The following is a 20780-nucleotide window of genomic DNA, read 5'->3' on the forward strand; positions in this document are numbered from 1 at the left end:
TATGTGCATGCCAAACAATTGTTTCATCAACACTGATATACAATGCAAATAGTATCAGAGGCTAAATTTCTATGTGTGTGTGTGTAGGCCTGTGGCTCAGTTAGGATAAGATTTAGTTGCTTCAACAAGATAGAAGCTTCTTTCTTTCACACATTATCCAGATAGGCAGTCTCGGTGATGTGACATTGTGTCCACACCTCCTATGTTGCTTTGCTTTGAAAAGCCCTGACCTCATGGTCCCATGTGGTGAAATCAGCATTCCAGACAGCAGGAGGGAATGAAGGTAATAAAGAGAAAATGAGCAAACACTCTCAGATGGTTCCAGAAACTGCCACATGGCACATCTGCTTATATCCTATTGGCCACAGCTGAGAAATGGGGTCTTTATTTTGGCCATCATGTGAAAAGCTAAAAATTCCATAAAATGTTAGAAGAGTAGACATTGGGAGATAGTAGCAATCTCTGCTATAGTCTGTTTTTGAACAATTTATTCTGTTCAGTAAGATGCCGGAAATTTTTTTTCTAATGCTTTAATTTTTTAATTTATTTACTAGAAAATTAAAATATTAAAAAATGACAAGCAAGAAAATAATCAGCTATATACACCTTTCAGAATCAACCACAGAAATGACCGTTACGTTACATCATTCCAGAAAGCTCTCTATGCATATTTATAGACAGGAGAAAATATCATAGAGATATTTTGTAAGAATTGGACAATAATACAGGTGCCATTTTAATTAAAAGTATTAAATTTAATTTTACTTGAATTTAAAAGTTGAAGTGAAACTGAAGGAATAGTTGAACTTCAAGTAATGCTTCTTGACCACAAGAGATATTACTTCCTAAAAGATACCTCTGAGGGTAAACAAAAATTGTGAAAAACATGAAGTTGGAATAAATTTTTTAAAATTATGCATTTTAATTGCATGTTTGGGTATGTGTGTGTGCATTAGCTCTCATGATTCCTTCTATCTTTCCACCCGCCTTGACCCTGCCTCCTCACTTTTGTTACTTATTACTGTTACATTGTCCAAATTTATGATAATCATATTCTGGGGGAGTTCCCTGGTGGTTCAGCAGTTAAGACTCCGCACTCCCAATGCAGGGGGCCCGGGTTCCATCCCTGGTCAGGGACCTAGATCCCGCATGCCGCAACTAAAGGTCCCACATGCCGCAATGAAGGTCCTGCACACCGCAACTAAGACTCAGCTCAGCCAAATAAATAAACATTAAAAGAAAATAATCAGGGGCTTCCCCGGTGGCGCAGTGGTTGAGAATGTGTCTGCCAGTTCAGGGGACACAGGTTCAATCCCTGGTCCGGGAGGATCCCACGTGCCGCGGAGCAACTAAGCCCGTGTGCCACAACTACAGAGCCTGTGTTCTAGAGTCGGCGCCACAACTACTGAAGCCCACATGCCTAGAGCCCGTGCTCCACAACAAGAGAAGCCACCGCAATGAGAGATCCGCACACTGCAGCAGGGAGTCGCCCCCCACTCACCACAACTAGAGAGGGCCCATGCGCAGCAACGAAGACCCAACACAGCCAAAAATAAATAAAATAAATGTTAAAAGAAAAAGAAAATAATCATATTCTGTTCTAGTTTCTTGGTATACATTCTAGGCTTAATAAATTCGATGCTCATCTCTGGTCCTTCTATCAAGGATTCTCCCTTTGCGAGGTCTTTATTTCAATTCTTCTCTAATGGGCTGAATTTCATTGTTAAGCTGTTTTCTCAAGAAGCGTTTTGGATGTTTAAGCATGTCTGTCTGTTGCTTTTACACTGGAACCATATCTTGGCTGGATAAAATATACTTGGGTCTCACCTTCTTTCCCATAGAATGTAGTAGGTTTTGCTCCTTTTTCTTCTGGGAAGAAGTCTGAGGCCAGCCTAAATTTTCCCCATTGTGGGTGGCCTTTTTTCGTACTTGTATGTCTAAAGAAGTCACTCTTCATCTTTTTTTTTTTTTTCAGTTCAATAACTTAACTGAAACATAGCTTAGTAATAAGCATTCTGAACAAAGCTTTTCTGGAACATAATGTCTTTCAACCTGCAGTTTTAGTTTTGCTTTTTCTGCACTAAACATCTTTCTTAGCTCTATTTTTGGTTTCTCTTCTTCAGGGATATCAATTAATCCTTATATTGGATCATCTTTGTCTGTATTCCATTTCTATTAATTCTATTTCTTAAATCTCTTTACCTTGTTTAGCTGCCCCAATTCAGTAATTTGAGCTTCAGTGGGGTCAGTTCTCTTTCTTGTTAGTTCTTATTTATTTATTTGTTCTATAATGATGTTGTTTTTGTCCTCAGTTTGCTTCCTTCCCATCAATTCTCTTGTTTTATCATCCCATCTTTGAGCCTCCAATTTAATAAATTCATGTTCTTATTAAGTTGCTTTATATATGAAGCAGTTGTAAGAAATTTCCTTTTGTGGGGGAGGGGAGGAGCCCTTGTCTTTTGCCCACTGTTTTCCCTCTATTTATCATTTATAATTTGCTGCCGTGTGTTTGCATCCATTTCTTTTCATCTTGGTTTGCTGGCTCTGTCCAGAACTTCTTTATGCTGCTATAACATGATGGCTGGAGAGAGGTGCTTACTGACCATCTACCCAGGTTTGAGACCAGTCTGTTTTTCCCTCTGACCTAAGCTGGGGATTTAGAGCTTGTACACTTTTTGGCAGTCTGAATGGGAGGAGGGGAAAGAGGAGCACTCAGCCAAAGCAGGGTGCAGTCTTTGCTGGAATAGCTGTGCATGCTCCTGTCCTGAGGTTCTGATTAATGTCCAGCACAAGGCTCATGTCACCTGATTGGGGATGGAGAGGGGGACACCATACACCTTTTCCAAGGAAGGAAGATAACTCAGGCTTTGGATCAATTTCTCAAGTTGGAGTGTTATTCTGGAGACTTTATTTCCACTGGCTGAGTCAGCTCCATGGATCATGCTCTAAGTTTCCCTCATTTCTCCCCAGCACACTTTGTAATACTGCTCATTCAGAAAAGGAAGAATATAAGTGCATGACTCATATCCGTTTCTTTTCAGATTCTGGAGCACTGGGGAGGATGTTCAAGATTTTGTCAATCTCTGAGCGTTGAGGACAGGGTAGAGAGCAGAGGTGTGCTGTGCCACTCCTTGCCACTCCAAAATCTTCTGTATTTTTCTTTGGATGCCAAATTTGAAGTTTACTGTATGGGTGCTGATAGTAAGTTTCCCCTGTGATTTTTATCTACTTTATTTTATTTTGTTAGGAATTGAGAAAGAGAAATCCTGTAGGGAAGATTTCATTCACTGTCTGCATCTAGAAATGCCCCTACACATTTTTAAAGCAGCATTGGCCATCTCTGGCTTTCACATCTGACTTGTTATCAAGGTCTGTGAAATGATCCAAAGCAAGAGCATCCGAGGAGCCTCCTGGGTCCTAGGCACTGAGTTCACAAGTCCCAAGGTGTCCTAATCAGGCAGGCAAACTCTCCCATTTTGCAAAACATGACTCTTAAAAGCCAAATTTAGGAATTATAGTCAAATGGCAGTACTGCCAGGTTGAGGCCTAGACCAGGAGTCCTGGCCTGATGGAAAAGCTGTCCCAGAGAGAAGGAACCATGTTCCAATTTCTCCTAGGAGACCGGTCAGAGTTTGCACCGAGGCTGGATGCAGGAGCTGTGTGGCGCAGGGAGAACAACCAGGAGAAAGCAGCCCTTCCCTGGCCTCATGGGCTTCCAGCTGTCCCCTGCCTCAAGTTCCACAGTGGAGACTGCATGCTGCAGATGGGACAGGAAGCAGGTCAAAACTTAGGCCTCCCTGCCTTCCACCAGAGCATGTGGCATGGATGTCTCATACACAAAGTACTAGGAATGCCTTGGATAGCCCTGGAGATGGGACTCTCTGCCTTTTAAAACAGAAGAGCCTCCCGTAGCACATGAGTCCCTGGGTCCCCTGAGAGAGCCCCAAGACCATGGCTCCCAGGAACACATCCTGGGAGGTTTTGTAGAGCCTGAAGCTTATAGAATTTGGAAGGCTTTCTTTGAGAAAAAGAATACACAATTATAAATACAAGATTGGGTATGGAAGTAATTATTTATTTAGAATGAGAAAAGAACAGGACTTGTAAGGTACCCATGCAAGTGAGGGGCCTGGAATCTTAAGCTTCATGTGTTTCAGGAGGTCCAGGGTGTCCTTAGTAAACGGGCCACAGAGACACCCATGGGTCCCTAGTCCCTGAGTCTACAGGGACTTCTGAAGCAACCCCCTTGGCCCAGAGCTGCCCAATGCAGAGGAAACCCCACTCCAAACCTGGCCTGGAGGGCCCAAGGAAAGGGGTTGATATCAACTTTACAAGGGACTCCATGTGACTTGTCAGAAGATCCTTCCCATGGCTCTGCCCCCAGCCCACCCCCTCCCCCCAATAGGCACAGGTCGCCCTACGGTGGTAGGATTTCAGCTCCTCCAAGGTGGTTGTGATCAAAAAGAATTCTCTGGGGAAAAAATATGTGGACTGTCCAGTAACTAGAGAGCTGCAATCTATACAAATGGAAGACTTAAGATGCTCACAGATGGAGAGGCCAGGTGATGTGCAGCTGGTGGCCAGACCATTTCAGCATGTCCTCCATCCCTGCAGCCATGAACAGGCTGGATACAAGCAGGTGAGAGGCAGCTCCACATGGTGACAAGCTAGGCAGAGATGAGGAAGTTAAAATGTTTTGCTGTTTTGGAAAAATATGACATTCAAAGACCATGTGGGAAGTGGAGAGAGAACGAATGCTTCACTCTGGCCAAGGTGCCAAAGGAAGCCTTCAGGAAAGGAGACAGTTAACTCAGGAGAAGCAAATGGCAGGGCATGGCTTAAAGTGGGAGAGGTCTGCAGAGCAATAGTTTTCAAACTGGGCCCAGAGGGACCATGAGGAAAGTGGGGAAGAGAAGGGCTCTAGCCCCTCCCCTAAATGGCTCCATTCTATCTGGTTTATATATTGGGTTTTCGGTTCAACAAAGGATTCTTCTGCAGCTAAAAATAAGTCTGAAAACCACATCTCTGGGGGGAATTTATTCAGACAGACAAAATGGGTCTAGAAAAGGCTGCTGGTGGTGGGATCCAAGGAAACAATTGAGTATGAGTTAAGATAGCTGAGAAGTAGAGTTTTACCTGGAACCAAGGGGTTGGCCAGGGAGATTGGAAAAATGAATCCAAAGGAGCTGAGAGAAATTACTATAACTTGAATTAGGAGTAGAAATAAGAGTAAATTAGCAATAAACAAAACACACACAGAAGGATGGGGCCAGCTGACTGAGGAATGAAAATAGAGAGGACAAAGGACTTGATTAATGCATAGAACCTAATCCAGATGAACCGATGACCAAGAGGCCAAGGCCCCATAACTCAGCTGTTTGGTTCCGACTGCTGTTTTACTAGGTATTCATACCCTGCTTGCGGGGGGCGGGGCAGGTTGGGGTGGGGGGAGGAGATGAGACAGAAGATTTTAAGAAAGCAGGCAAAGGTTTAAGGGGATACTCCTCCAATCCATTCCATTGCTCTTGTCTTTCGTCAGGAAGAAAATCTTTCCCAGATGGCCCCCTAAAAACTCCCCCTGGGGTCTCATTGACCCCAGAAATGAGTCACATAGCCACACAGAGGTTTTGGGATTGCCAAAGGTTGGCTCACACTGATGTAATATGTGTTGGCTGTATTGTTGAGAATATTTAAATCTGCTGTAGAAGGCAAGAAAAACAACAACAACAAAAAAAACCATGCAAAATTCATAAGATCTGTTAAGTACAGATAGTAAGTTGGTAACTTGTGAGACATGCTAGACATAGAATAAATGAAACATGGATGTTGAACATAGATAAGAAGGATACAAGAACACAAGAGTGTTATTTGTAGATAGAAAGGGATGGAAAAAGCCAGTTATAAGGTAAGGATCATGTTAATTCCAGATTGACAGCTGTCATCCCCAAATTAGCCCCCTTGGTGACGCCCATTATGATCCCATTCTGGCTCCCCGTGTGCTCTTCCCCGGCTGCCCAGAGGGTCATCCACGTGCTATGGTTGTAGCCAGGGGTACTTGCCTGTGTTTCTCTGGTAGAGCATGTGTTGGCTCCAGGCACCTTTGTCCAATCTCAACTCTGGTTCTCATAACCACACTGTCAGTGGGGAAGGATGCTGGGGGAGAGAGAGAGAGAGAGAAGATGTGAACACTGTGGAACACAGGATTCAGACAGTGTGCTCCTTCCACTCCGCATACACCGTACCCTAAGTGAATTCACCTACCCCACTTCTTTCCCCTTGTTTATTACTGCAAGCTTTAAATTGCATCCTTAAGCTGGGTAATTTGACCATCTTAAATTGGTCTATGAGCTCTTCTGTTCATGACCTCTGGACAGCTTGCCCAATAGAGCACTTGGAAGCTACACAGAGTCAAGATAATTTCCCACGTGACAAACAATAATGATTCATCCCCTAGTGCTGGGTGCATTGCTATCTAAACAAAATTGTAGTCCTGTTAGAAAGAAGGGGAGAATGGCTAAAGTCAGGTGTCTGAAGTCACAAGAGTTCACTTAGTCTGGCCTTCTGACTCCAGGTCAGATACACTGAGTTCATTTGAGATAGAGTCCATTTTTCTGATAAATTGCAGATACGGGGCCTTTATAATTTATTGTCATCTATGAAATCCTCTTGGAGGGAAGGACTGGTTCACTTCTCAGGGTCCTGCTGGTCCAGGCTATTACGATTTTATAAGTTCCTAGACTGGCTAAATACTGAGGTCATTTCATCATTCACACAATAAAGATTCCCTGAGCACTTCCTGTGTGCCATGGGCATGAGGATAATAAGGCACAATTACTGCCTCCTGGAGTTCAGAGTTCAATAGGAAAGCAAACATAAAAAGTGTTTATGAAAATAATATACAGCCGAACTTGGCCACCCCTTTAAGAATCTGCCCTCAGCAAAGCAAAACGTGTTGGGAGTCCAATAAAAGGCACAAGCACCAGCATCATGAAGCCCAAAACCTGTGCCACCTCGTGCCAGCAACATGCTCCAGTTTCTCACTGCCAACCTCCGCCTTGTTCCCATTTACATTTGTCTCACTCACCTGGCTTGCCCGTTGTGACGTGCGCGTTAGTTTTCTGTTGTCCTCCAGAACCCTGTGTCCTGGCTAACGCCATTGTTCCTGCTCTCCTTGGCTTGACAATCCTACTGAAGGCCTGCTAGTGGACACCTGATGCCTCAGTCTGGCTCCTGCCCTCCCAGCATGCTCTCTGCCTGGGCAGATACTGCACCCTCAGCCCAGGCTTCCTAGTGGGACTTGCGGTACCCCATGCCAGGGATCCAGGGGAGGATGCGAGGACAAAGAGGGAAGGAGAAGTCTTCCAGGGATGACATTCAGACACACGAATTTGCTCTGGTCACGGCAGCTACTAACACAAAGAATGAGCCCACCCTAGACAAGCACACTCTCTAGGAATGAAGCTAGGGCCTTGGGGAGCTACATTAGCTCTTCCAGGCCTCCACTGAGAGGATGACAGCAAAACACCCATCTGCTTGCTCGGCATGCTCCTGCACTGCTTGGAATTGTACAAGAGGAAAAAAGTATCGCAAGCCTTGCTGCCTGACAGCACTAGCTCCTGATGGTTCCATGTTCAGCAGACCGCCCAGAGTTGCTTAGAAATCCTGTGCTTGTACCTAGTCACCACCCTGGCCCATTCCCCATGGCAGCAGCTCCAAATAGCAATCACTCTTCCCCACTCCATCCCCCTTCACACTCAGCTGACACTGTGACCTTTTCTTTACAAAGCAAAACCATTTATTCAGTCAACAAACATTAACTAAAGGTCTACAGTGTGCTAGAGCCATGGGGACTAATCAGGTGTGGTTCCTGCCCTCTCAGGACAGTGGAGTCAGAGAAACACAGGGGCAGACGACAGGCTACCACGCAAGGGAGGCTGCTGGCCAGTTCCAAGGCCCTACCGCAGCCCCAGCCTCCAGCACTCACCCAGCCCAACACACACATCTGCCAGTCATGCCTGGACCACCTTCCCTCTGGGATCCAAGAAAGTAGGGCCCCAACTCTTCCGTGGGGCATTCCCTTTTATAGTGTCAGCTATTCCTTCTTTTTCTCACATCTTAAATCTCTCCTCCCTCCCTTCTCCTACCCTCTTTTCCGGCCAACACCCAGAAGTCTCCTCATCTAAAGAAGCCTGTGTTGGGGCTTCCCTGGTGGCACAGTGGTTAAGAATCCGCCTGCCAATGCAGGGGGCACGGGTTCAAGCCCTGGTCCGGGAAGATCCCACATGCCGCGGAGCAACTAAGCCCGTGGGCCACAACTACTGAGCCTGCGCTCTAGAGCCTGTGAGCCACAACTACTGAAGCCCGTGTGCTCTAGAGCCCATGCTCCACAACAAGAGAAGCCACCGCAGTGAGAAGCCTGCACACCACAATGAAGAATAGCCCCGCTCACCGCAACTAGAGAAAGCTCACGTGCAGCAACGAAGACCCAATGCAGCCAAATATAAAAACAAATAAATAAATTTATAAAAAAATAAAATAAAATAAAAAAGCCTGTCTTGACCCCCCTCCCGCCTCGTGCCCCCTGCTTACTCTCTCCTTCCCTTTCCTGACCAACATCTTGAAGGAACAGTCTACTTTTCAACTCACTCTTGTGTCTTTTGTCTCCTGTCAGTCTGTCTTTCGTCTCCACATCTCCAAGGAAACTGTTCTTGTCGAGGCCACCACTGACCTCTTAATGGCCAAACCCAGTGGCTTCTTTTCAATTCTGATCTTACTCTTCCCCCACTGCGCTGGGCTCCTGTTACTTTCTCTGTGATACTGTATATTCTCATGGAGAAAAAGAGCCAAATATATCAGAAGTACATAAAAAGGAAAGAGTGGGAGGCCCCTGTCCCAGCCTCCCACTCCACTCCCTGGGTTGACTCATGGCTTTCCAAATATTTGCCCAGGTATAAACAAAAGTAGAATTCATGCACATTTAGAGTTTGGATTTTAAAAAAGACAAACAACAAAAAAACCCATGAGAAACTGTTATGTCTCAGTCTACAAGCTCCATCCCAGCACTGATTTCCCACAGTGGACCTGGCTCTAGCCCCACAAACTTGTAAGAAGTTTTCTTTTTACCCCTTGGCACTTCACAAGAGCCAAGCTCCTGGGTATCTCCACTGCATCTGGACTTTGAATCCATCAGGTCTGTGGCTTGAGTCTCTGGGTTTATGTTCTGTTTCTGGTCCATGGAAAAGTTTACCTTGTTTCAGTGCAACTCCAACTTCTGAATTTTCTCCTCCTGCACCTTATCTATCATTGCGTTGGGCTTCAAAGCATGAACCCTCCATGCAAGTTCTCTTGCTTAATGGGTGATCCTGTTGAAGCACAAGTTAGATCCTGTCACTGCTATGCTCATCAACCTGCAATGGCTCCCACCTCCCTCAGAGTAAAATCCTAAGTCCTTATCATGGCCTGCAAGGTTGTGTGTGATATAAGCCCCCCACTACTTTTCTGCCCTCTTCTCTTGCTCTCTGTGCGCCATTCACACTAGACTCCTCATCATCCCTAGAGCACGCCTAGCCCATTCCTTTCCCTACCTGGTATGCTCCTCCCCCAGATACCTATGTGGCTTGCTTCCTTATTCTTTGAGTCTTTTCTCAGTGATGCCTTCCCTGGCCACCTTATGTGAAATCTCGGCACTTCCTATATTTCATATCTCTCTTCCCTGCTTTGTTTTTCTCCTCTCTCTTTTGCCACCTCCTAATATACCATGTATTTCATTTTTCTTATTTGTCATCTGTATTCCCCATATACTGTGAGCTCCATGAGGACAGGGATTTTTTTTTTAATTAATTAATTTATTTATTTATTTTATTTTTGGGTGTGTTGGGTCTTCGTTTCTGTGCGAGGGCTTTCTCTAGTTGTGGCAAGCGGGGGCCACTCTTCATCGCGGTGCGCGGGCCTCTCACTATCGCGGCCTCTCTTGTTGCGGAGCACAGGCTCCAGACGCGCAGGCTCAGTAATTGTGGCTCACGGGCCCATTTGCTCCGCGGCATGTGGGATCTTCCCAGACCAGGGCTCGAACCCGTGTCCCCTGCATTGGCAGGTAGATTCTCAACCACTGCGCCACCAGGGAAGCCCGAGGACAGGGATTTTTGACTGTTTTGCTCACTAATGAATCCCCAGTGCCTGGAACAGTCCCTGGACACTTAGTAGTTCCTCAATAAATGTTGGTTGAAAGAATAAAGTGGCTGGGTTCATTTAACAAATATCACGCATGCAGTTTGCTCCTGGTCAGTACATACATCTCTTCTTCATTCGTGTTCCAAAGGGATGGCCACACTACAATTTAGCCATTTCCCTATATCCTTATTTCTTGAAACCCTTTCCTCCCTTGGCTTTCCTGCCTCTCCTCCTGCCTCTCTGTCCATTCTTTCCTCTTCCCCTCCATGGATTGCTCTTTACCTGCCCCTTCAGGACTGAGATTCCCCAGGGTTCCACCCGCTCGTTCCTGCTCTTCTACACCTTCTCCCTAGATGGGCTCACCCACACCCTCACGTCATCCATCATCTAGAAGCTCATGACTCACTCCTGTGTCTCCAGCCCAGACATCCTCTTGAGCTCCAGATCCTCATTCGCAGCTACCTTCCAAGTGACACACAAACACTTCTTAACTTAAAACCTCAACTTGTCCAAACTCAACTTGCACCTTCCCCTTCTTTAATCTTCCTGTCGCAACAAACAGTGACACTGTTTTCCTCTTCTCACAAGACAGAAACTGTGGAATGATCTTTGAATACTCATATTCCTTCATCTCTGTTTGTAGGGTCACCAAATCCTGATTGTGCCTTAGAAACAGCTCCTCAACCAGGCTCTCTTCTCCACCCTTCTGTCACTGCCCTAGTCCAGAGCTTTTCATCTCCTGTGGGCTCTCGCAGTGGCTTCCTCGTTGGTCTCCCTGACCCGGCTCTCTCCAGCTCATCACCCACATTGCCACCAGATAGCTTGCTAGGAGCCACGTTGGCCCCACATTGACTCCTGGCTGCCCACAGAGAACTTCTCTGAAACAGGATTACAACCCTGAACAAGGCAGATGAGCTCCTGCCTTCAAGGGGCTCAGAGTCTGAAGACAGGCACTGAACAAGCAATGACTGTAGATAGGGATGTGTGGTGATGGGTAAAGTACAGACTGTGAGGGGAACAAGTAAGAGGGCACCTGATCTAGCAAAGGATCCGAGGAGACCATGTCGAGGAAGGTGTCGAGATGGAAGATGAACAGGAGTTAACCAGGCACAAAGTCCGTGTGGGCTGTGAGGTGGGGAAGGAGAATATCCCAAGATTATGAAAGAGAATTTAGAGAAAGAGAGACCCATTCCAGGAACTGAGAGGAGCTAAAGCTCGGAAGAAGAGTGCTGAGGGACAATGCCGAGCCTCCCACTCCGTGTTTACCATCTCTTTCCAATTTACAATAATTGTAAGGAAAATTTTTATGTATATTTCTTTCTGCTACATTACAGAAAAGAAGAGGAGAAGATATCTGCAAAGAAAGGATTTCTCCTTGAGGAGGAGGGGGGAGGAGGAGGAGACCACACACAAGAAAAATGTCAGAATGGTATTAGACATCTCATTAGCAACATTGGTTGCTTAGAACAAAATGGAACAATAGTTCTCAGGGAGATCTATTTTCAACCCAGAATTCTATAACAAGCGAAGCTGTCAATTCAATGAAAGGGAGAATAAAGAAGTGTTCAGACATTTTAAAAGGCATAATGCTTACCTCGTGTTGAGTGTGAGAGAAAGGAGATATAAGATCCATGAGGTTAAGTAAAATTCCTCAGTCTTCAATTTGATTTAGAAGTTTTAGTATGAATTTATGAAGTATTTTTTCTCTTTAAAAAATGTATTTCCAGCCCTGTCTACTGAAAAGAGCTAGAAAAATGACCAATGCAATAACAATGAGAAATTGTTTACTCCAGGTCTAGGATAGGAAATACACAAGATGAAACTGAAACATCTTATTTCAGATATCAAGGAAGAATGAAGTCAAGAGGGTTAGGAGCCAAACTGAACAAAGTTTCCACTGGCAAATAAGAGACAATGTGAGCATTGTTAACTATAATAACTGGAACGAATTGAAACTCATCAAATACATTTAAATTCATGAGTAAAAATCGTAAAGCTCACAGGTTGTCTTTGGAAGATGCTAGGGACCCATTATTTTGACAAATGGTAAAGAAAGGGAATTTATTCAACCTTTCCCATAGAAACCTCAGGGTAACTAAATAGTAAATGAGGGGAAATTTCTCTCTAATATAGAAACCTTCCAGCTAGTAAGTGAAGGAGTGACAAAATATCACCATGTCGTAATCCCCGATAAAATAATGGATCTAGGCAAGGATCATCAGTGGCTGCTCACTCACGTTATAAAAGAGAGAAAGGCAGACACGATGTGCCTCCTTTCGGAAGCACAGGCTACCACCCATGAAGGTGCATCCACAATAATCAAGCTTGAATCTGCTCAAGACTCTAGATTTAATTACTAATCCACAGGAAGTACAGGAGGTAAAGGACTATGTCGAATGTCACAACAGGAATGCAAGGAGCAAAATCCAGATTGTGGGAAACTTTACAAGAAAAACAAAAAAAGTTCTGTTTCAACAAATAAATTGTAAGGAAAAAAGAGACAGGGGAACCATAGATTAAACAAGACTCAAGAGACAGACATATCAAACAACTGTAATTGGATTCAAATCAAACCAGCAAACATCAGGGAAATTTGAACACTGACTGATTATTTGATGATGCTAAGAAATTATAGCTAATTTTTAGGTGTGTTAATGGTATAGTGATTATGGTTTTTAAAAGAGCCCTTACCTGGGAATTCCCTGGCAGTCCAGTGGTTAGGACTCCGCACTCTCACTGCCGAGGGCCCGGGTTTGATCCCTGGTCAGGGAACTAGGATCCCACAAGCCGCGTGACATGGCTGGGAAAAAAAAAAAAAAGAACCCTTACCTTTCAAGATATATACTTAAATATTTACTGGTGATATGATATCTGGAATTTGCTTCAAAATAATCTGGGAGTGGTAGGAAGTAACTACGAATATAGGTGAAATAAGATTGACCATCAGTTGACAATTACTGGAGCTGGTTGATGGGTAAGTGAGGGTTCATTATTTTATTTTCTCTCCTTTTATACGTGTTTGAAGTTTTCCACAACAAAAAGGTAAGAAAAAATTACTGCTTAAGCATCTTTTCTTAGAAAGTTACTTGATAGCATGCTTCAGCAGGTACCAAGAGAAAGAGAAAGATATGACAGTCAGAAACAGTGCATCCAAGCCAGGACAGCAGTCAAGGAGAGTCCCGGGATACGGGCTGACAGCTGTGCAGCAAGCCTGGAGCCACCAGCCAGGCTGATCAGAGGGCTCTCAGAGAGAGTTTGCGGGGAGTGACCCAAGAGGATAGAGAGTATGACTGATGCCCTGGGAAACCCACAGAATGCAAAATAAAAAAAAAAAAAAAAAAAAGAAGAAGAAGAAAGGCAATTATACTCCCAGGAAAACAAACAAACAAATAAAAATAGACAAAAATGCAGGACTCAAATATGAAGCAAAATAAAACATAGCACAGAGGTGAGTTGCAGTGAATGGGTTTTCATGGTTATTATAAAATAAAAAGTGTTTTGCCTTTTAGAATCAACTTAGAAAGCACTTATGGAAGATTTCACTATGGTTAAATGGAATATAAATGTCATCAAAGTGCGAATGTATAAGTCAAGGTATAGGCGAGGAATGGCTGGGCAATGGAAGGCGGATGGTAGGGTGGGAGCGCTAATGTTCCCATCTTACAAAGTGGTAAGTTAGGGGTAAATCTGCCCTAGATTGATAAAGAAAGAAATTAGGGCTTAAGTATATTTTTTGAGGTTTTAGAACAGACCTGAGAAGGAACTAGGAATAATCTGGGGATGGAGAAGGGAGACAAAAAGTAATAGAAGTCAATTAAACCCTTATTTATTATATTAAGACATTCAAGATTGATAAATCAGGAGACTTCAGTACAAGCATAATACTTGGGATGTGGATGTAACCACCAGAAGTACCAAAACCCAGAACTAGCCGAAAGAGTTTCTGTAGGGAGAGGGCCTGGGGATGGGGAATGCCATGTCAGGGTACAAGTGCTTCCCCTTATAAGCTCCTCTGTGCATGTGTTGCATTGATTAGAAGCTATATCGTAGAGGGTCTTGCAAGCCATTTAAAATAGCTTAGCGTTTTACAAAGACAGCCAAGTGATGTGATTAGATCCGTGTTCTAAATGGCTTGCTCTGGCTGCAGACAGAGAATGGAATGGAGATGAGGCCGACTGGGAGCAAGGACATCGAGTGCAAGGGGATGAGAGGACCATTGCAGACATCTAGGCTGGAGATGATGGCAGCCTGGCATAGGAATGGAGAAAGCTGGATGGATTGAAGAAGTACTAAAGAGGGTGAGGAAGAATCACGCTGCATGCCCGGCGGGGTGGTTGATGGTCCCTTTTATGGGGGAGGGACAGGAGGGTTAGGGAAGAAGATAACCAGTTCAGCTTAGGCACATTGGTTTGAGTTATTGGGGTTGTGTGAGGCCCTTAATAGTCTGGCCCCAATCACCTTCTCCAGTCTGTGTCTGCACTCATTCACCTCCATTCTCACCACCACCGGCCCCATTCTCTGGACACCCTGAGCTTCCTGCTATTTCACAAACATACTATATGCCTTTGCTTATGCTGATGCCTCCTCTGAGAATGCCTACCTCTCCCTTCTCAGCCTGCAGAGTTCCTGGTCATTAGCTCAAATATCTTGTCTTCTCAGAAAGCTTTTAGCTTCTCCCAAGGAGAAGTGCTCCCTCCCCTGGGTGCCCCAGGAGGCTAGGAGATCTCTGTCTGGCCCTAAGCACATCCTCCCATAGATCTCCGTTTATATGTCTGTTTATATGTCTATCTTCCCCACCAGGCTACAGTTTATAGTATAGAGGAACTGTCACTTATTATCTTTATATTTTTATCTCTTAAACTAGAAGTATGAAGATATTTCGTCTTGTTTGCCAGCACCCTTAGCTTGGTGATAACGACATGGAATGCCACACTGCAGATGACTCCAAAGGGATGCAGGCACTGCAAGGTGGTGGCGGGTTCTGGGAAAGTGAAAGTCTGTCATGGGTGGAGGAGACAGAAACCAGGAGTTCAGTGAATGAACTAACAAGAAACACACCTCCCCAGCAGAGTGAAAATACCCTGCTGGTCTACCATCTTGCCACATAAAATACCTCACAGAATGAGGAGCCTTCCTCTGGGTCTGGATACCTTTATACTGTCAAGGAATTTTTGCTCCCAAAATTTGATGTACACATCAGGACTCTCCAACACGCAGCTACAGCCATGGGTTTTAGTTGAGACGTGCCTAGGCCAGATCTTGTCATAGCCTTGGGTTATCTGAGACCTAGGGACCTGAGGAATGCTACTTCAGGATGGAATCTTCCATTCCAGTAATATTTGGATAAATGTCCCATGTCCTCCTATCCTTCTGTATTAGTTTTCTGGAGCTGCCATAACAAATTATCACGAACTGGGTAGCTTAAAACTGCAGAAGTTTGTTCTCTCACAGCTCTGGAGACCAGAAGTCTAAAAATCAAGGTGTCGGGAATTCTCCAGTGGTCTGGTCCAGCGGTTAGGCCTCCGCGCTTTCACTGCTGAGGGCACAGGTTCAGTCTCTGGTCGGGGAACTAAGATCCCACAAGCTGTGTGGCGTGGCCAAATAAAATAAAAAATAAAAAAAATAAATAAAATCAAGGTGTCATTAGTCTGTAGCCCCCCAAAGGCTCTAGGGGAGCCTTGACTTGACAATCCTTCCTTGACTCTTCCAGCTTCTGGGGGCTGCAGGCATTCCTTGGCTTCCTTGGCTGCATCACTCCAATCTCTGCTTCGGTCTTCACATAGCCTTCTCCTCTTCTGTGACTTCTGTCTCTTATAAGGACACTTGTCACTGGATTTAACACCTACCTGGATAATCCAGGATGTTCTCATCTTGGGATCCTTAATTTAATTACATCTGCGAAGACACTTTTTCCAAATACAGTCACATTCATGGGTTCTGGGATGTAGACATATCTTTGGGGCGGGGGGGGCTCCACTATTCAACCCACTACATCTTCTGAATGGAAAATAACAAAGGGGACATAGAATTTGTCAACTTTGAGATGTAAACAATTTGTCTTAATGGAGACATACACAATGTTCTTTAAAAATTTAGACTGAATAGTGAAACACTACCACAGAGAAGCAGCAGCAAAAAAGCCCAATCCTAAACAACAACATGAACATGACTGTTTTTGTCTTCGCTGTCGCAGCCACACAGAAGGCTCTGTGCAGACTGTGGTCTTATTGTCTCTGCCCTGGAAACATTCTAAGGCCCAGTATGTTGAGCTCCGAGGACATTAGGACATTGTGACATTTTGCCAAAAATTTTCCACTTAAAAAGGAAAGGATTATTTTGTCCAGGAAATTCTATCATCTCTGCCAAAGAAGAGAAGATGGAAGAGGAAGAAGAGAGGAAGGAACACGGCGCCATGTATGAAGAGCCAAGTTACAGACTCCATCCTTTTTCCACTGAGAGAGAAACTCTCAATAGTTTGTGTTTCAGAGACTGGATGGGAAAGCAGAAGCTTTCCTCTGGCTGAGCGCGCCACGCTCCTCTGTATTTTTGTTCCTTGCTTTTGCTCCAGCCATTCTATGTGGAATTGAAGTCCTGCAGGGTCAGCATAGATGTTTCTGTTGCTTACTATGCTGTGCTCACCTCCATTTGATCAACATCTGAGAAGGTAACCAGAAGTTTACATTTAGAAAAGTCCAGGAAGGCAGACCTCTCCATGGCCTCACTCTTAGCTCCTGAAATTGTGGGGCTATTGAACCACGGTAACCTGTTGTAACATATCCAAGCTGTTTACTGACACCATTTTTGAGAAGGAACAAAGTGATGAGAGTCACTACCACATGACAAATCGTTACTGTTTTGTCATTATCAGTAGTTATTGAACATATCGAATAACTACTGAATAGTTACTGTAGACAGTGCCCTCTAGCCCATTCTGAAAAAGAAAAATCAAAGCAATGAAAGTCACTATTAGTGACAAAATGTTGCCATTTTATCATTATCAATATTAATTGAACATAGAGCTATATCCTAACTGATGAGGACACAGCATCTTGCTCCTGGGAGCTTGAGCCATTGTGGGAATAGGTAGATGAAAAGAGACCTATATCATCCTTGTTTTCAGTTAGCGCTGCTAGTATTTTATTGACGCTTAATCAAATAGGTAAAACCAGTACTGCTAATGACTTCTTCCCCAGACCACACAGCCTCAGAGGTACAGTTCATCTTCCTGTTTCTTGCTCGTTGTTCAGTGTCACTAATTATTACTCTGAGGGCTGTTAATAAAACTGTTCAATATTTACTTAGCTGATAGTCTCAAAGTGGCAAACAAGCAGATCTTCTGAGGACCCGGAACTAGCCCTTTACTGCCTGCCCACATCACCTCTTGCTGTTCCCTCTGCTACACAGACCTCAGCTAGACTCCTCCCCCCAACACATTCCCTCTAGAAGGGAGGGTCTCCATCAACATATAACTCTCAGTCTTTTCGTATAACTTACTTCAAATTATTGTATTTTGAGCTCTCTGGTAATGAGCTCTTAGAAACGTTGAATAGGAAGTTGGATAAGTTGGTATCTAAGGATTCTTTCTCCCTTTACCCATGTTGCCACATGGAAGGCAAGATAAACACGGTATGCTAGTGCAACAAGAGTTTAGGGAAGAGTTGAGCTATTTCCACCTGTCCATCTCTAAAGCCAGATGCTGTTGGTAGATTTCACATATCCAAACATTTGGTGCTGTCATCTCCAAGCCCATCTGAATGGGTAACCATAATAGAATGGAAGGCCGGCCTCTGGGTTGCTGATTTGTCCACCCTGACCCAAGCAGGGACTCTACTTTACAATTAAGGAAATGTTTAAAACAACATTTTGCAGGCCTCTCAAACTAAGCCGTCCTAATGTAGACATTGACCCAGGTGAAAGCCCCAAAAGGTCTCTCCGGGGGTTTAAAAATATATATAATTTTTTAAGTCAAAACTTGTCTATGAGAATAAAACAGGCCAAGAAGGGATGACTAAAGGCAGCAAAGGGCATCCTCTTGTGCTACACCTGACCAGGACACAGCTCTCCAAGTCTTCACGGACCAAGTCTCCCATTCCCTATCAAGCAACCAAGCAACAGTCTGAGGAGTCAGATAAGAAGCCTGAAAAATGAATCACAGATATGAAAACTCAGTTTATAACAGAGGCAAAGGATCTGACACTTGTCACCAAGATTTAGACATAAAGAAAGTCCCTTTGACCTCAGAGAGGACTGGCTTAACAAGTCACAGGCATGAGAAAAAAGAGGCCCTCTTGCTTCCCCTGGGCTGGTAAGCAAGAACAAAACATGATTTGTTCCTGAAGTCAGGACTGCAAAAGCTTGATATCCGGACAAAGTCCCTTTACAGCCATTCTGGGTAGCCCATCCCCCTCTGTCCCTGGTGCTCCTGCCTGGTGGGGACCCAGACACTCCTCTTCCTTACAGGCATTGGTGAGCCTGCCGGGGGCAGAAGAGACAGGCTGTGGTGGACTAAGCCTAATGGAAGGGGCCTATTCACACCACCACGACAGGGACAAGACAGTTGGAAACATAAAGCCTCCACTACGGCTCTCTATGGGGCTCAGGCATGGGGTTCAGAGCAGATTGTGGGTTGGAAGAGGCAATGCAATATAACATAATATAACAATGTAACATAACACAATATAATACAGTTATGAAGGGTTTTAATGTTATATATTTTTTTAAATGTGCCTTTAAAAATGCAAAGGGCCGTCTTCCCTGACCTCCTCCAAATTTAAGTTACTGAGATAGGAAAAAAATGTCCTTGTTGCTTTCTCCCATGTTCAAAACACATTATAGAATTTTACCCTTGCTATAAATATACATTTTATGTTTGATTTTCCTAATGTTTACTGGCAAACTTCTGGGTCACTGGAAGAATTGATTCAATGGCCTCCCTGGCAGCAAGGCACCAAAATTTAAAAGCAGCCTGGGGAACTGGATGTCATTGGCATCCTCATCCTCATGTCTCCTCAAACTATAAACTAATCATTTAAAATATTAAAGCAGAGTACGTTCAGAGGCACAAGTATAAAGGTTTAAGCTAGATTTTTATTTGACGACTTCTTCCCTACTTTATTTATTAAACATACAGAACATCAGTCTTAAGTACTGGTGATCCAATTTTGCACAGTGAATGAGCATGAGCTTTGGAATCAGACAGGTTGGGGTTTGAGTTTGGGCTCAGCCAATTATTAACTGTGACCTTGGGCACATTTCTTTGTATAGCTCAGAGCCTGAAGCCTGTTAAGCATTGTCAGTAAACTTTGCTTGTACCAGCAATTCAGTACAAGCAAAGTATTTAATCTCTTGCCTATTCTTAGTGATCATAGTCAGAAGGAGCTCAAACCACAAAAATCAATAATGATCTTTAACCGGGGAATCTTCTCCCTCCTCCCCTTGGGGAGAGGGGGCAGTAACAAATTCCAAGTTCATTGAGGCTCCACTACCTATGAGATCATGGAAATGATTTTTCCAAGGGACCCAACAGTTTGTCCTGAAAAAGCTAAGAAAATAAAATATAAAAAGTAGCTATTGACATGAAAATGGCAACGAAGGAAATGTGACTTTAAAAATGAAAACAGGCAACATAATGCAAGTTCTCCTCCTGAAACTTCTTTGTCACCCATCCCTGTCTTTCTGCCCTAGCTGGATGGCCCTCACCATCTCTCACAGGGACCCTGTCATCACCTCTCCAGAGCCCCCTCCTCCACCCATTCGCCACATCAGCACTGGTTACAACAGGCTAAGGGAGCATTGGTTATGGAACAATTAGTGGTCTAATTCTATCTGTGTAGAACAGTATATATGGCTGTTTATATATCTATGGATGTAAATAGAAAACCTCAGAGAATAAACCAAAAAATATTAAGAGTGGTTCTCTCTAACATGTGATCTGTTCTTTCCATATTTTGGAAACTACTGAGAATTGGGAAAACATCATTATTAATGTTATAATCAGGAAATAATTAAAGCTACTTTTTAAAAAGAAAAAAGAAGAAAGGTTTCCATGGTATTCTACTGCAAACAGGATAAAGTCCAAACTAGCATATAAGGTCCTCCATCCATGACCCCAGATTACTTTTCAAACATTATCTTCTTCTGTGTCTCTGACACATACCCTAAATAGAAAACACACTAGACACTCTTTACCCTGAATTCAGCCTTCACCGTCCAACTTCCAAGCCCTCCCCGTCTTGTTCTCACAGCCTGTCTCTTGAAGGTTTTCCCAGGTGCCTCTCTTAGAATCTACCTGCTAGAAAGCACAAAGAGCATTCATTTCATTTGGACATGTAACACAATTAGTTATGTTTTTCTCTCCACTAAGCAGTAAGCTGTTCAAAGGAAGGTTGTGTTTTCTTCCCAGAAGACTTGGCTCACTGCCTTGCACCCAAAGATAGCCAATAGATGTTCATTGAAATAAATTACGGAAGAGTGAAGAGGATGATACACCTGCGGCAGTTGCAGAAGACCTGACCGAGGTGGGATTTGAGCTGGGTTTAAAGAAGGGGTAATATTTAAAGAGAAATGATAGCTGATTACATTTATAATTCTATGGTAAAAACACAAGGACT

General features: G+C 44.0%; 1 long non-coding RNA gene across 1 annotated transcript; it reads right to left on the bottom strand.

Annotated features, from left to right (window-relative positions):
* Positions 1-6067: 6067 nt before the first annotated feature.
* Positions 6068-12898, bottom strand: LOC118891910. The gene is made up of 3 exons (XR_005019204.1): positions 12862-12898; positions 9124-9362; positions 6068-6153 (listed from the first exon to the last, which is right to left on the bottom strand). It is a non-coding gene; the product is annotated as an uncharacterized LOC118891910 (long non-coding RNA).
* Between the last annotated feature and the right edge of the window lie 7882 nt (positions 12899-20780).

The sequence above is a fragment of the Balaenoptera musculus genome, chromosome 3 (assembly GCF_009873245.2).
Source record: "Balaenoptera musculus isolate JJ_BM4_2016_0621 chromosome 3, mBalMus1.pri.v3, whole genome shotgun sequence".
NCBI classification, from domain to species: Eukaryota; Metazoa; Chordata; class Mammalia; order Artiodactyla; family Balaenopteridae; genus Balaenoptera; species Balaenoptera musculus.